Raw genomic sequence first — 18,271 nt, 5'->3', positions numbered from 1 at the left:
AATAACATTGTTTTTGTAATTGTTAAGTTAATATTAATTTTTAACTTCCCATAGAAATTGAACTTTTTTTCCCCCCAATTATCTGGATTGATTCTGGTTACAGATAATCTGAATGAATGGAGTTCTACTATATATATATATATATATATATATATATCTGGTTCAAATTAATTGTGTTGTTTATTAAAAAATGTAACCATCCAACTTGTATGGCCAATTAGTTTTCACAGGGTTAAAAGTCGTAAAGAACCATCTATTATTAGTGACCAGGAATTGATTTATGATTGTAAATATGGCCCATTTTATCATTTATATTCCTTTTGTTAGCTGTGTACTATTTGTATGTCAGACTTCTAGGCGACGACGATATTTTTGAACTTGTACAACAATATTTAGCAAAAATTTCATTCCTGGAGTTGCTCTTTTGTGTGTATCTAATTAAACAATATTTCATCAAATTTCATTTTATTGGAACTAAGTAGAAATTTTTTTTAATGTCTAAAATTATTTTTTTTTCTTTCTTTCTTTTCATTTGTATTTATAAATGTAGAATGATAAATATGCTGTGCTAATTCGGAATTCTTACCATATTTTGTAAGTTCAGTTAGAATAACATTCCATTTTAAAGTGGAAGAAAAAATAATGTGGCATTGTTTTTCTACTTAAAAGAATGTATAATTGGAATGTTAGAATTCGTCATGTACCTGTGATAATTAATAGCAAGGAAATTCTATTGATGGTTAAAAGCACAAATGCAAATAATCAATTTTAAAAAAACGATTTGTGGAGGCCGTTACAAAGTTAAAACTTTCATTAAAACCATTGTTATAATTATCGCTGCTAGCAGTTATTAATGTTTTTGTTAAATAAGAATGCTGTAAAAACCTGAAATTGTGACTTCAGAGATCAAAATTGCCATATCAGATTTAGGCATTTTGTAGATCCAATCAGTGCATATTATTAAGTCTTATATTTAATAATTGGTCAATTTAATTTCATATTTTAACAAATATTTAACTAAAACAAATTGCTAATGATTTATTTTAGTTTAATTTTTTTATTTTAACAACATTGCGAAAATATAATTTTTTATTTATTTAATATGTTCATCATTGAAAATAAATAACTGGAGTAATACAATTTCTGAAAATAATTATTGCTAATATTCATAATGAATAGATAATGATTTTCTTACTTACAAAATTAAAATATTCAATTACAAATAAAAATTTAATTATCAATTATTTACAATAATATCCAATTAAAAATTCTTACAAAAGGAAGTTTTTTTTTATATGTCTAGACAAATTTATCCCTGAAATTTGGCACTTAAGTAATCGCAATGGTGACTCAATGCACTTCGAAGTCTGAATTCTAAAATTCATTGTAGACTTTTTTTTTATTTAATTTTATGTTACGGGTGATTTTTCGAATGTATTTTCCCGTATTATGGCTTCTAATGATCGTAAAGAAAACTATTTATACATCATTCAGAAAGCGCAAATAGTTGTCTTCTAAGTATTTAGTATTGGACTTCTGATATAATTTGCGGAATTTTTGAAAAAAAAAATATTTCGAAAGTATTCACTTTTCCGAAAAAATTGTAATTAAAAATCTTGCATTCCGACATTTTATTTCCATTAAACTTCTCAAAGTTTCGAAGTAATTGTTTGAACATTTATCTCTAATTTAGCCACCTTAATGTGTTCTCAAACTTAATTGAATCTTTGTTCTGCATCTCTCAGTTCATCCGCGTCCGTTTTCTTCATCTCTGCACCAAACTCAACTCATGCGGTCATGTGACCAGATGCAATGCGCAAAACGCGCATTTGCCCAGGTCTTTTCCACGCAGATTCTTGCGTGGGAGTGCACACACATTGGCACTCAAGAAACAATCTAATTTCAGTTAGTAAAGCAAGAACATTCGAAATAATCTTTATGGATTGATTTTTAATTAATTGTTTCTCAGATGAGCTCCATAACTTTTTTTTCTTGATCCAGTCATTGAAGAAGTACCCCCCCCCCTTTCTTCCCTGATGAAATGTATTCCTTCTTAGAGTTGGCGGTTTCCAAATTAGGAAACTATGACGTAGGACTCTTGTGTGGGCGCAAAATCTTATCGAATTTGTTGATCTCTGTATGACAAGAATTCTCAAGTTGAGATTGTATGAATGTTTAATTTCTCGGAAAGTCTGGAACAACGGTTTAATTTTATAATTGAAACAGTGTTAATTAAATTGCGTTATAATTTATTGAATTTAAAGCCAGGATGCATCAATAGATTATTTGCGAAATTTAGTTCTAAAAAAAAGTCTGTGCAAAAAAGAAATAAATATTAACATTATATAATCAAAACACATTGGTTCTCCAAATGTTGAGATATCTTTTATACCATGTATATCTCTTACGATAAAGACTGTAGATAATAACATTAACATTAGTAATATATGTGGGAAAGTCATAAGCATTTATATGAAACAATGAATTTCTGAATCGGTAGATTGACTGTTGAGGTTTTCCCAAGTAAAAAAATGTACAAGTCAAAAGCATTTTTAAAAAATTTCTCTGCACAATGAAGAGTGGTGAGAGGCAGGTGACCACTAAAGATACATTAAGAAATCATGACCTTTCGCATGAAATTAAAAATTTTGAAACTGTTCCTTGGTTGGGGCTGGCCAACTCTGTCACGGGTTTTCAACAACAAAAAATAAATATTAAATCATTTTGATAGCTTTAAGTTTTGATTTCGCTAATATCCGTTATGGTACGAGGGGGCAACGTCCTGTGGATATTGCTAGTAATATATATCGAGATAATAAGTTAAAAACAAATATGACATTAAAAATTATTTTACGGGATCTGTCTAAAAAAATATAACAAAACGAGTTAAAAAAAGTAATTAATATTTCCAACTTATTTGTAAATAATTACTTATCCTTTAATATGTTTAGTAAAAATTTAATAATTCAATACAAACACATTTTATAATCCTAATATTTTATAATTCTTAAAATTTGTATTTTTTTACAAATTTGTTTATTTGGACCAGAGGCTAATAACATTTCTTAATCCATCTTCCTGGGATTATCGAAACGACTGAAAAAAGAAACGAACATAAATAAACATGATGTTTTAGAAAATTTTTTATTTAACTTCACGGAGACTGTACAAATATGACTCAATAAAAAGCTTATTGGTTTACTTTTTTACAAAAAAAAAAAAAAAAAAGACTTTCAAAAAATCTGATTGGAATTTTTCAAAATTTGACTGCGGAGGTTTTTACCAAGACTTTGTGGCAGAGCTCTTCATGTTCGAAACTCGATGCCTCTGAATATCCATCGTGTATACTGGCATTTTGCGAGTTTAACGTCGCAAATGAAACATCCTATTGCTGGTGTGGTGAGGAAATTTTATTGGCGTGGTGCCTACTCAGATATCGTGCTCGTCATTTGAAAATGTTTCTGCAATGTCCGTTTCAATATGGCTTTAGTGTTGCTTTCAAATGGGACATTAATATAATTTAATAAAACTAACTCATCTGTCTTCATAAATTTAGACTTTGCAATTTATTTATTTTGACAAGGCTCCCATGTCAACTATCATGCACGTAATTACGGCTGTATTTTGGAAGGATGGCAGAGATTTGTTAAAACAAAAACTCATTCTGAATTCCAATGAAATTAAAATTATTCATCAAAGGTTACAAAAAAATAAGTTTTTCAAAAACGCACTTTTATTGAAATACTATAAGTAGAAATTTTTTTTATTAAAAATTTAGATTTTAAAATTTTATGATAGATATGTAGCACGTAAAATGACTTTTTATTCATTTAAATTGTCTATGGATCTATATGTTGAAGTCGATTTTTTTCTGATATTCACTGGTCTAAGGCGCCACTAATATGGAATCGATATTCAATGAACTGCTCATTAAGTTCTGAAAATATCATATTCTTATTGAGAATCAAAATTATATAATTTTTGTACCTCCCCTAGCTGTTTTGTCTTAATTCCTATTTCATTCTCTATGCTTCTTCAGGTAATAACTTCTTATGACATTGCCCCTTATTTTCCAGACAGGAAAATCGGGTACATGGCGGCCAATCGCGACACATTATAAATTTTTGTTGGCGATAAGTCGCCAAATGTGACAACCTCTTTTATCATTTTCTAATAACCCTAAAAGGAGAAAATTGATGCCTCAAAAACGATAAATAATTAATTTTCTGCGTGTGCAATTTGTGGCTTTGAAAACCACAAACCAAAACATCATATTCTCACAAGAGAGAAAAAAATAGATCGATACTATGTTTAAATAAAGTCTAAAGATCATATTATTTATTTTCATTCAGTGAAAATTGCTATTAGACAACAAAGAAGCAGACAAACAAGTAGTATTCTTAGAAAATGAGTCAATTAATTGGAATTGATGTAAAGTAAATAGAATGAGAAGCAGGGATCATTTTCATTAAAAATAAATGTACAAAACGCGGATGAAGTTTTTAAATCGATTTTGCAGCTTCTTCTCGGCCTAGCTACCCTAGGCAGCTGCCTAGTACGGAATCCAAGAGTGAGTATGTCAAGAAGGGAGTGAAAAATTGATTACAAAATTCCATATTTATAAAAACAAAGTTAGTCAAACTATATTTATTGCATAAATAAATCCATTTCATACGTGTTTGAAAAAAACTCCGCTAAGTACGACTTCATCTCAAGCGTTAAGTAGCCAGAAAATATTAGCAAAATGTTCATATCTCATTAAAATACTGTATAAGAAAATTTTTTAAAAATGTAGCTTTAGATAAACATAACTTTAATTAATCTTTTCTGCATTCTACGCCTCAAAAGAACCAGAGAGAGTAAGTAGTCACCCCAAAACATTCTCGTATATATATATATATAGTTTTAAAACTTTAATTTTTTACTTAATCTTTTTCAATTTAATTAATTTCCAAGATTTTATCTTTATTTAGCCCATAGTAACTTCATTCTAAAATATTCTCTTATTTCGTGATCCAATTCCACTTTCTCTACTTAATTAATTCAAAAGAAGCTTTATAAAATTGCTGAATCCACTAAACGAGGACACGTTCTCACGCTCCGCGTAAAGCGGTAGAAAAATGTCCAATAAGCACATTCTTTTTTAAAGATCCCTGTGTGTTCCCTTACTTGTGATTGACATGCGTCAGAAATCCCTATCAGAATCTTAATAATATATTAACACTGTGAAGAAATATTTTCCCTATCAAAATCTCAGGTTATATAAGACGAGGGTTAATTAATTTAGTTCTCTCTTCTTCTTCCCCACTTCTGCTTTTGTGCCGCGCTGTGGCGGACGTGTCTTGTCCGCGTCTCAGCTTGTAAATAATTATGCTTTCCCGATGGATATTAAAATTAATTTTAAAATATAAAATGTCTTTTCACTGTCTTCAAAACTGCATCTTGCTTCACATAAAATAATGCTTACACACACACACACACACATATATATATACTCCCCAAAACATACTCTCTAATAAAGGTGGTATTCCAGATAACGCCTTGCATGGCAGTGGCGTGCAATATTCACGAAATATTTGCTTTTTGCATGAATTTACTATTTTTACTGAATCTATTGAGCCATCCTTGGCGAGTTTTTTTTTTTTTTTTTTTTTTTTTTCTCCGCTTAATTCCTAGCATGCGGTTAATAGTATCCAAAAATCGAATTAGACATGTCTTTCTCAACCGATTGAAACAAAAAATGTGACACAAAATTTTACTTGTAGTCACAAAGTTCCATTTCGAATTTAATACATTTAAGTCACTTTGTTTTTGAATATCACGTTTATATGCTTCTGAAAGTACAGATCGCCAGATGGATTTGATAGGTGTCTATACTGTAAAAGTTAAATCTATATACCGAATTTCATCCCTCCTACTCCCTTTGTTTTGTTTTTATCGAGATTTATTCGAATAACTGGATGGACAGACTTCCTCGGAATGTATTTTGCTCAAAATTGATAGAGATTTACAAATTTGGTGTAAGAACCGTATACCGAAATTCATATGTCTAGCTGAAAGCGATTTTGAGTTATCTTTGTCACAGACAGGCGGTTTTCCAAAAATGTGTTTTTCGAACTCTGGGAGTTCTAAAATGAGGAAATTCGTCAAAATCCTAAGTTCGAATTTTTCGGTGATTACAATACTTTCTTTGTACGACATACAGTGAATAAAAAAAAGATGGACAGCAGGTCAACGCGATTTCATCGTTTAATAATTATACATTATGTTATACTTTTAAAGTAAAACAAAATTTTGAAGAAAGACAATTTCAAAAATAAATCAAACAGCTTGATTTGATTTCAATAACACATAAATATAAATGATAAATTTAAAGAACATTATGATATCACTTTCGATAGTTAAAAAAACAAAAACAAAAAACCTTTGGGCACTTATATAAGGTTACAAAAATAACTTTTAAATTTAGGATAAAAACATTTAAGTTGTACGTACACACTTGAAGATTTTTTTTTAAATTTTAACTTTAAAAATCCAGTTTTTTCACAGTAGGTAATTAATATATGTTTAAACTCATTTCAGTGAGAAAAAAACCATATTACACTAATTATTAATTAATTAAATAATATTTAATGAGCTAATTAGCCTATTTTTTGAAACAGGATATCTTAAATTCTAATTTGTACAGACACACAATTCTAGTTGGAAATTTTGCCTACTATTAGTCTTTATGTTGTCTGCCTCAAACAAGATATAAAAATGTATAGTTTTTTTTAAACAATTTTTTCATCAACGATGTATGGAAAAAGCGAGATTTTTTCTGTAATTTTAACTTTTAAACAACTATAAAAAATTTATTTCTATAAATATAACTTTGATGGAGGCACAAAACATCCGCGATTTCATACAGATTATTTTGATATATAAGTAATTGTATTTGGTTCATTTCTTGTTGAGTTATGATTGTTTGAATGAAGCAACATAGTGGAAAAATATCATTCTTCATAAAATGAGTTTTAAAAACACCGTAACTAGAGTTTTTAATGAAAGCATCTCAAGAAAAATCATTATAACTCGAGAAATATTTCGACTATTGACAACATATTGGTATCGTTTGAAAGCTAAAGGTTCAGAGAACATTATTAAGCAATAAAAAAAAATATTCGATATTTTGAACGATTTTCGAAGTTTCAAGTTTGTACATATACTTCGTGTGATGTCCTTTGACTGCTATTACAGCTTTTATATTCTTATTCGTTGAAGGGATTCACTTTTCAGTTGAAGTTAGTTGGTACACTGTCCCATATATTCTGAAGAGCACTTTTTAGTTCATTTTTATATTTTTATTTCCTTCTCCCGTAATTTTTTCTCCATAAACACCCATAGATGTTCTATAGGATTCAAATCAGGACTTTGTGGAGGATGGAGCAGTATTTTCTCAGGAAAATGCTGCCCCATTCTCCACAATTTAATTTTTTTTTATTCACTGTATGTCGTACAAAGAAAGTATTGTAATCATCAAACAGTTCGAACATTATATAATAACCATTCTTTCACGATGTGAGAGTTATGCTTAGGGTCATAATTTTGAACCAAAGAATATTTCCTATCTAAATTCAACTTTGCAGTTGCGCCTGGTAAATACTGTTTTAGAATATTCAGATACACCATTTTGTCCATTTACCTTCGATAAACACTAAATTTTCAACTTCGCTGGTTCCCATTGTACCCAACCCCCGAAGGAAGGGGCACCTCGAAATAAGGATGAGATGCTTCCGGCATGGGGGTTGGATCTCGCCATCCTGGAGGGTACACAAATAGGTGAGGGATCTGACTCCTCCCACCAATGACGGGGCGTACTTTCTTCGGGAAGGGTTGTACCGTTGCCGGTGATGTCCCATAGGACTCAACCACAGTTCCCGCCAGTGTTGTTGTTGCGGCGGTCCGGTCATTCAGCCTTATGGTTTAAATCCGTGTGCCTTCGTGGCGAGTCGGAGAGTCAGTTGGTTGACTTCCCATTGTACCCATACTATAATTCTATCACCACCATGTTTAATAGTTATTTTTGTATTTGCTGGTTTTAGTGCCGTACCTTCCCTTCACCACACAAAACGGCGGCCATCGGATCCGAACAAATTAAATTTTGATTAGTCAGTAAAAATAGCAGACTTCCAGAAATCTTCAGGTTTTCAAACATGGTATTTGGTATATTCAAGACGTTTGCTCCTATTTCTGGCTGATAAGCATGGTTCCTTTTGTAGTGCATTTGTTCTACATTCCTTGGAATGCATAAAATTCCTTATAGTGTGTGAATGCAAATAGACAACAGATTCCTCCTTCAACTCGGGTCGCGGTGGCCTGGTGCTAAGGTCTCGGCTTGTGAGCCGTAGGGTTTCAAGTTCGAGACTCGATTCCACCGAAGAATCTTCGTGTAAGGGGGTCTGTTGCACGTTAAATCCATCATGTCAAACGTCCTCCCGCTGGTGTGGTGTTGCGTGGAGATGGGGGTGCCATCTCAGGTGTCGTCCTCGTCATCTGACCGCGGTTCAAAAGGACGAGGTCCGTCCCAAAATAGCCTTAGTGTTGCATTACAACAGGACGTTAATATAACTAAACTAAACTAAAACCCCTGCTTCAACTCACTTGCTATCTTTACTGCTGAAATTTTAGGACTCTCTTTAACAAATCTCATTATCCATCTTTCTCTTCGAGACTAAGATAATTTTGAGGGTCGACTTCTTCCATTAGGTCTTGGCAAAAATCCCTACTTTCTATACATACTGATTACGTAATGCACTGCTGAACGAGGCATTTTTACAATTTTCGCAATATGTCTTATACCTTTTTTCTTTTTACATCTTTACAGTTAGGTGTTTCAAATCCATAGGTTTGCTTTTTCAATATTTCCGAAAATTCAAATAAAAAAATTAATAAGTTAAAACAACTCCAAATCGAATCTTTTACTTGCCAAAAAATACTCTGTGCGTCTTTAAAATCTGCATATAGCCACGTACAATGTAGATAAAATAAATGTCCACATTTTTTTTGGCAGTAATAAACACAAAATTTCGTCTTTGCGTTATTTTAAAATTAAATGCAATACTTTATTGAATTACATTAAAGCCATCTCAATCTGGGAAAAAAAGTATCTTTTTTAAAAAATGTTTTTAAAAAAATATTTTGAAATCACAACTTGCTTAAAAAATATTGAGCAACAAAATAAATTCTTTTCGCTGTCCAACTTTTTTTTTTTTTGATTCACTGTATACTAGAAAATAAAAAGAAACCGATATCTGAAACGAGCCGTAATAACAAGAGCTAAAGCCCATCTTTTGAGCAGCCTTTTCTCCGAAGTATTGATTAGATCTAAAATTAGGAAGAAGATAGTAGTGGTGGGAGGAACCAATGCTCTTGGCGCCTGTTTTCAGAAAGGAGAGCGAAAGGAGAGTAAGAAAATTCCGGGAAACCTTTCCTTCTGTTTCTTCCTCCCCCCCCCTCGTCTAATAGGAATTTTCATGAAATTGAGCCTTTTGAATTTATTTATGTAAAGTCTGGATGCAGATGTTTTTCTTTCTTTCCCATTCCAAATAAAATATAAAATCTAATTGTAATAAATATTTCTTATTTTGTTTTTTATTTTTAGGTGAAAAATCTGTCTTTACACACACACGCACACGCACGCACGCACACACACAAAGCATTTTATTTTCATAGATGTATAAGAGGATTATTTCGGCATACTGTTAAAATACTTAAAGATAAATTGCATGTAAACAAATACTATGATTTCTCTGAAATATTTAAAACTACACGGACGACATTCTGTATTTCTTTTGATTGCTATTCTTGTTTGCTTGTTTTTACTTTCCCGTATACGTAGCAAAGAGAAAGTATAGTAATTGTAAAAAAATTCGAACTCGAGATTTCGACGCACTTCCACATTTGAGACCGACCTGAATTCGAAAAATACATTTTTAGAAAATGCCCATTTGTCTACTGTGAAAAGATAACTGAAAAACACTTGAGCTAGACGGCTGAAATTTGATACACGATTACTAAATGACCACCAAATACACACCAAAAATAAACCAAACCTGCGTATTTATATCAAATTTTGAGCGAAATTTGTTCAGAGGAAGCCCGTTTCTCCAGACCAGTTGTTGGAATATAAGTTAGCACGATAGTTACAAAACGAAGAGAGCTAGATAGATAAAATTTGGTACACAGATTTAACATCCATAGTGTAGACATCTGACAAGCTTTGAGCCAAATCTAACCACGAGCTGACTGTCTGTCGGTCTGCACTTTCAGAAACACGCAAAGGCGGTAATTCACAAACCCAATGACTTCAATATATCAAATTTGGTATGCACTTTTGTGACACATTTTTGTTCAGATGGTTGAGAAAAATGTATCTAAAACATAAATTTGATTTTTGGGTAATATTAACACATGCAAGGGATTAATCGCGAGATAATTCGCCAAGGATGACACTGTAGATTCAGTAAAAATGGTAAATTCACGCCAAGAGTTGATATTTCTTAACTGTTGTACGCCACTGCCATGTAAGGTGTTTTCGGACATAAGAAGTTTATTAGAGAGTATGCGAGAAGGTTTTGGGGAGACCAGCCCCACTGATTTCGAGAAGGGAGGATGGTTATAAAGGGTTAGATTGACAAGCAATTGTTTAGATTTCAGGTCGGAATAAGAAAAAGAAATTCAGCTTTTTGCATAGTTTTTTATTTTTTTATTTATTTATTTTTTTACAGAATAGTTTGTATAGTTTTACTTTTTTGTTTTTAGTGAAACAGAATTTTCTGCAATAGAAGCACTTAGAACAAATTGTAAGTCATCGCTAAATTTAGAAAGATAACCCACAGAGTCATATTAAAAGCGGAAATCCACATTAATAAATTCCGGCCAATTTTAACTTTAGGGTTGCAAAAGTTCGAAATAAAGCCTAGAGAATGAGGAGATGCACTATGAACCTCTTTCCTTTGTTTTGAATGATCCAGAATTTCATAGATCTATTATTTTTGAATCAAAATTATATATTAAAGTTCATTTATCATCCTCATGGTGTTAGCATACTTGCATTTATCATACTTCATGTATATTTAATGGATTTAAAATAGCTTTAAATCTCTTAATTATCTGGTGGAATTAACAGAACAGGACTACAGCCTAATATTGGATAATGATAACATATGCAAAGTAATACTTTATAAAATGAAATAACTAAATCTGAAAATTTAGAAACGTTTCATTGATTAATAAATTTTCTTGAAAATAAACAATGCTTCTATAATATATAATTATATGAAAAGAATTAATGCATAAGACAAAACGCACACAAAATAATAATAAATCGTATAATTATTCTTATAAGTCCCTTCCAATTCAGAAAGAAAGAAGAAAAAAATCATTTATCTTTGATAGAGGAACCCTGAAGAATATTATAGCCCCTATCGTGTTCAAGCTGGGACTTTTTGATGAAATAATTTTCCATGGATTCTTTCTTTTCTTCACTCCCATTTTTAAGATCTACCAGATTTTTTTATTGAATGCTTCACACTCGTGCGTCTTTTAGCGTAAGTAGTATCAAGGTATTCTTTTTTAAAAAAAGCATTCAATTTTATATTGATTGCTTCAGAATGACATATCATGCAAAATGAACAAATGTATGCTCTTATAACGATAGCTATATAAAATGAATGTAGAAACTAAATTCAAAAGGTTTTATAAAAAAAAAAAACAACTTTTCACTAATTAATAAAAAAATATCTGATGTTTTCGCCAAAAATCGATTTTTTAGCTTTATCACCTACTTAGAATAATTTTTAAATAAGATTAAAAACGAGATAATTAAGGTAAGAACGAGCAGGAATTCAGATGTATTTCGATTCTGAGGAGATTAAGTTCGTTTGCAACGAGTAAAATTTTACTATAGACTGAACACCAACAATATAGAATGTGAAGAAACTACGATGATGGCGTTGTTTTTTAAGAAGGCTGGAGAAAATATTTTACAAATATTAGTACAAACTTACTATATTATGTAATTCTTAGTGAGATATGAAAAATGGACTATTTAAACTTTAGATTCTCTATACATTTATTTTTGAATGTATATTTAGACTTGAAAACCAATACATTTTATTCAAAAACAATTAAATGTTGAATAGGAATTCACCTATCTACATTTTTTAGGCATGTGTTCTTGTTGTTAAGCACTTTGTTCCCCCACTAAAAACTATTACAAGCTAATATTCTTCTCATATAAATCTCAATTGGATACATTAATTTTTCCTAACTACTTTGCGTAGAATGACAAATCTGACTCATGCATCGAATAACTAAATTTTTAATTTTAATTATGCAATCAAGTGAAAGTATTGTGTAATTTAAAATCGTTTAAAACGCATTATTATCACAAATGTCCTTACATTGTTTTTAGGAATAAAAATAACAATAACTGTCCCAGATAGGATATATAATTTAATTAGAAATTTAGGTAAATTAATATGTCAAAGAGTTAAAGTATTATATGGGAACATTCTGAAAATATTCTATTTTAATCATTGTATTAGCAAAAGATTTTTATCAAAAATTGAGATGCACTTGAAATTATACAGCTTTCGCTGTGAAAATAATTGAAAGAAAGAAAAAAATAAAAAATTCCCGTATTACTTACTTTTAATATTAAATGTAGAATCTGAAAAATTTAGGTAGCAATTCATTTAACAAGTTTAGTGCGCACTTTTAGTGCAGCAAAAAAGTTACCAATTTACCTATATTTATTTTTTGCTGTCAGTTGCAGTTGCTAATATTTCATTACTGAAAAAATTGTAGCCTAAATAGACTGAAAACAACAGATATTTTACGGTTAAATGAACTTAATTTACAATTATACAATTTACTAACCCTAATGATTTACAGTGAATTCACATGATTGGGCTAAAGCTAAATAACTCTTTCTAGGATGCCTATCGAAAAAAGAATTTCGAGAGAAAAGAGTGTTTTATTAAATTTAGTTTAACCATCAACCAGATTTTAGTCAGAGAAAATAAAATAAATAATTGTTGAATTAAAATAAAATAACACAATCAAAAACGACACCAGATTCACATACAAGCGAAAAAAAAAAAAACTGAATGAAAAAGTATTTAATAGAGCGGAGATCAAGGTCAAAAAATGATGACATGTTGCAGCATCCTTTAGTGAAATAGAATCGTCGAAAAGTGGTAGTCTCAAGATACTGAAACGAATTAGGACCATTGACGGAGGCATTTTCCCCAAAACAGGCTTTAAAATCAATGGAATGTCGGAGGAGAAAGTATCACAACTGCACAAAGGCGTCAATAAGCCCTTCCCTAACGAGCAGGAGGGGGGGGGCGCAGCACAGGCAAGCTCACAGTGTAGAGGGAAAGGGAAACTGGACACCTGGGGGTGATCCACTCACCGTCATTCCTACCCGTGCCGGCTTATGGAGTCAAATAAACAGAAGTATATGTTCATTGCCCGAACGGTAGCGGTGATTATTCAAAAGTTACTGCTCACTAGTGGAGAGAAAATTCTGTTAACAATGGCTCAACCCAAGTGAAGGGGGAATAACCTTCAGTTGCATAGGGCAGTAGAAGGCTGGGATAAAAGTGATAAGCAGGCAGACAGGCTACACAAAAACAGGGACAGTGTATTTATCGTGGCATATTGGAGAAGATAAACAGTTCTAGTGCGGGGTTCAACTGCTCTTATTTAGACCCCGCACTTGAATGCTGCTGATATTGTGCATGACAAAAAATCTGAATTTACTTTCAGAGGGGGGAGGGAAAAGAATTCAATAGCTACTTTTATTCTTAATTTGTTGTATATGTTACTGTTAAAGTATATAATGCAGTTATTTCATAGAATACCTAGTTATTCCATGAAATAACTGATCGTGTCCGTTAAAGTGTGTAATATGTTATTAATTTGACCCTTTAACTAGTTATTCTGTGAAATAACTAGGTATTCTATAAATGAACTAACGAGAGACAGTTAAAGTGTAAAATAAACAATTTATCTAAAATGAAATTAAACTAATGATAGACAATTAAAATGAAAAAGAAGCAATTTATCTCATTTATGCAGCGTATAAATGGTATTTATAGAAACGTACATTAAAATCACTTGTTACAACAAGGATTACTAAAATGGCACTTGGAATTACAAAGAACATTATTTCTAAAACAAAAACATTTTTTTATTTCTAAAACAAACAAACAAAAACATAAATGCAGTAGTGGTGGAAGGTAAATGTATTTGTCGTGCGAGATATATGATATAGATTATTTTACACTTTAACGGGCTGCAGATCGTTATTCTATGAAATAACTAGTTAAACATGAAATACAAGAGAGTTTTACACTTTAACGGACACGATCAGTTATTTCATGGAATAACTGGGTATTCTATAAAATAACTGATTTCATACTTTAACGGTAACATATATAAAATGTACAACATAAAAACGTTGCATCCTTGAAAAACTCAACCAAATAATAAAGACTTTGACAAATAACTAATCTTTACGATAACTATACGCAACGGATGACATTTGGTTTTTGCTCAAAGCACTAAAATTGCAAATATCGATCAAATTTTAAATAAAATCCTTCTACAGGAAACCTGTCTATCTGCCCATTTGTATGTGGGCACGATAATTCAAAAATGAAAAGAGATGCAAAGATTAAATTTTGCGTAGTTTTATCATCATAATTGTAGATCTGTTTAATATTTCGAAACAATTTCATTAAAGAGTTTACTGTCTGTCAGTCTGCTTGATCGTGGGCATGCGAAAACTAAAATTGAAAAATGTAATATCATAGATAGATGAAGTTTATAAACTTTGTTTAATTATCATACTCCTCTTATCCTGAGTGCAGGTTACACCCAAATAAATAGCGTGCGTGTTCTCCCCAAAATTTTCTCACATACTCTCTAATAAATTTGTCGTTCCAGAGATAGTCTTACATGGCACTGGTGTACAATAGTTACGAAATATTAAACTTTGGTGTGAATTTAACATTTTTACTGAATCTATCGTGTTATCCTTGGCGATTAATTCCTGGCATACCATTTATAATATTAGAAAATAAAATTTGTATTTTAGACACGTTTTACTCAATCGACCGGAAAAAATTTGACATAAAACAGAACTTGTCGTCACAAAATCCCATACGGAATTTCATATATTTAAGTAATTGCGTTTTGAGTTATCATGTTTATAAGTTTCTGAATGTACAGACCGACAGACAGTCAACTTGTAGTTGGATTTGGCTCAAAACTTGTCAGATGTCTACACTATGGATGTTAAATCTGTGTGCCGAATTTTATCTATCTAGCTCTCTTCGTTTTATAATTACGTGCTAACCTATATTCGAACACCCCGACAGACGGACTTCCCTTGAACAGATTTTACAAAAAAATTGATAGAAATTTGAAAATTTGATGTAAACACGGGAAATCAAATTTCAACAGTCTAACTCAAAGCGTTTTTCAGTTATCTTTGTCACTAATGTAATGTATTTCAGTAAAATTATAAAAATAAATTATTAAAAATACTGTTATTTTTTTAAATCTTCATTTTCTTAAAAAAAAATGTCAATTTTAATTGTAGCTAATTTTTAAATGTTTAGGGACAGACGTATAAATGTAAGGAATTATATTTTATGATCACTGGTCAAAGACCTTCCAAACTTGGTTCGCAGTTAATTCGTCTAGATTTTGTATTCACTAAGAAAGGGCTTTTCAAAATTTTAATTAAAAATTAATGAAAATTTTAACGCTGTAAGGAATTATATTTTATGATCACTGGTCAAAGACCTTCCAAACTTGGTTCGCAGTTAATTCGTCTAGATTTTGTATTCACTAAGAAAGGGCTTTTCAAAATTTTAATTAAAAATTAATGAAAATTTTAACGCTGTAAGGAATTATATTTTATGATCACTGGTCAAAGACCTTCCAAACTTGGTTCGCAGTTAATTCGTCTAGATTTTGTATTCACTAAGAAAGGACTTTTCAAAATTTTAATTAAAAATTAATCAAAATTTTAATGCTGTTCCACAAAAAAATCAGAAGCATATTATTGCATATTTTTGCCCCATCTTAAAAAAAATAATCAGTGATAAGGTTTTATTTTCATACAATTTTCCTCCGCAAATTTTTAAAAACTGAACATATTTTACAACAGTTTTCCTTATTTTTTTTCTTCAATTCAATCAACTTTTCTCATTATTATATTATGTGCGTATCATGCATACAAGCACGTTTGGTGAAATGAAATATACTTTTCGCACACACTATTACTGCAATATAATTAAGAGTCAATTCTAAAAACAAAATAAATACAGACGAATTGTGTGAAAAAGTTCATCGTGAAATGTTGTTTCGGATTAGATGACAGAATTTCCCTTAAATCTCTTGAACAATGAATCTAATACAGCGGATTTATCTTTGATATATGGGCTTTTTGTCTTATTTACGACTCGCTTTCTTATTTAAAGTAAATATTAAATAATTGAATGCGATAACTTTGTTAATTTAATGACACTGAACTTTTATTAATCATTTGTTATGATGATTCATCAGTATTTGGAAGACGAAAAAATTTATCTTGACAAATTATTTTTAAGAGAAAAATAAAATACTTTTGCAAAGTAAGCGTGCAAAAATGAAAGCCAAACGATATTTTAAATCATCTCAATGTAAAAAAAATAAGTTTATCCAAAAATATTTCGGTTTCTGGATTTTTCTGTTGTATGTTTTTTTTTTTTTTTTCTTTCTTTTTATCTGTTTGATTTTCCATAAAAGAAATGAACCTCCGATATTAAAAATAATACTTCTAAATTTATTTTATTTAGAATGATATTAATTTTTTTTCTGAATTCCAAATCTTTCTATAAATTTCTATTGGAAGAAAACTGCGGGAAGCAGCTAAAAAAATACCGTAATAATTCAATTCGTTAATCGATAATAATAATAAAAAATAGCTTTTCAGTTCTTGGAGGAAAAAAGGTTATTAAAATCGTGAAATCACTATTACATAATTTTGATCTAAAATTTAAATTATTCTTTCTATTCACCATCATTAAGAACTTCAAAATTTAGAATATATATATTTTTCAATCCCGATTTTATTTTATTTTGGAAAAATTGGAAACTACTCAATCTAAATTTCAAGTTGAAAAAATTCATGAGCTTTAAAACTTACATTTCCGAAATCGATATAGATACTCTGATGAAACAATTTTTCTTTTTCACTTTTGCATTATTCATTTAAATAGTGTGTCAAAAATCATTTATTCAATCAACAGTGATTTTCCTTTTTCTGTCCATTTTCTAAATTAGCTTTTTTGCAATATTATTTCATATATTTATCAAGTGCAACTGCACTATATCCACAGAATATTTATGAATACCTAGAAAATATTTTTTGCCCCCCCCCATCAAGAAATTACATAAAAATTTGCAAAACAGGGTATTTTTTATTTTTGCAATTTCTTTACGTTTTATTTTTTGATAATACTAAAATTACCTTAGTCTTCTTATATTAACAGTGTTATTCCTCTGCAATTTTTTCTTCGTTCCGTACTTCCCCCGCTTTTAGCAAATGCATGCAGTGTTTAAGGTCTGCAGCTAAACAATTAGAGCTGGGAAATTGTATGGCTATTGGCAAGGCACTTCAATTTCTTTAAAATCGTTGATGACAAATATCTGATTAAATGCTAATATCTGAAATTTCCCTTCAAAATATAAGGGCTGTCCAAAAATGTGGACACTTGCAATTACGTTAAAATAACTGCAACTAAAGTAGCGTCACCGAAAAGGGGATATAAAGGACGGTTGGAGATGTGCACTGCATACGGCATTCAACTTTGAAAGCTGTTCACGGTAGAGGAAATTGATCGAAAGTAAAGTCGTGCTATACATGTATGCGTCCAAATCGGAACAATGCGTGGTGGTACGATTTCTGATTCCTCGACTGCCGTGGGCCACTCTTGAATGATTTCCTGCCTCAAGGGAGCACTGCCCATTCGACACATTACTACAGTACTCTGACGAAATTAGGGAAAGCAATCAAAAGCAAATGGTCCAAACCTTCCCGCACAAACGATCCTTCCCAATGAAAATGCCGGCCACACGTCTCCCGTGAAACCCAGACGATGTTAAAAAAATTCTTTGGGGAAGTGTTGGAGCTCCCTCTGTACAGTCTGATTTGTCACCCTGTGAC

Source organism: Argiope bruennichi, chromosome 7, assembly GCF_947563725.1.
Source record: "Argiope bruennichi chromosome 7, qqArgBrue1.1, whole genome shotgun sequence".
Lineage (NCBI taxonomy): Eukaryota > Metazoa > Arthropoda > Arachnida > Araneae > Araneidae > Argiope > Argiope bruennichi.
This window is presented reverse-complemented; position numbering follows the sequence as displayed.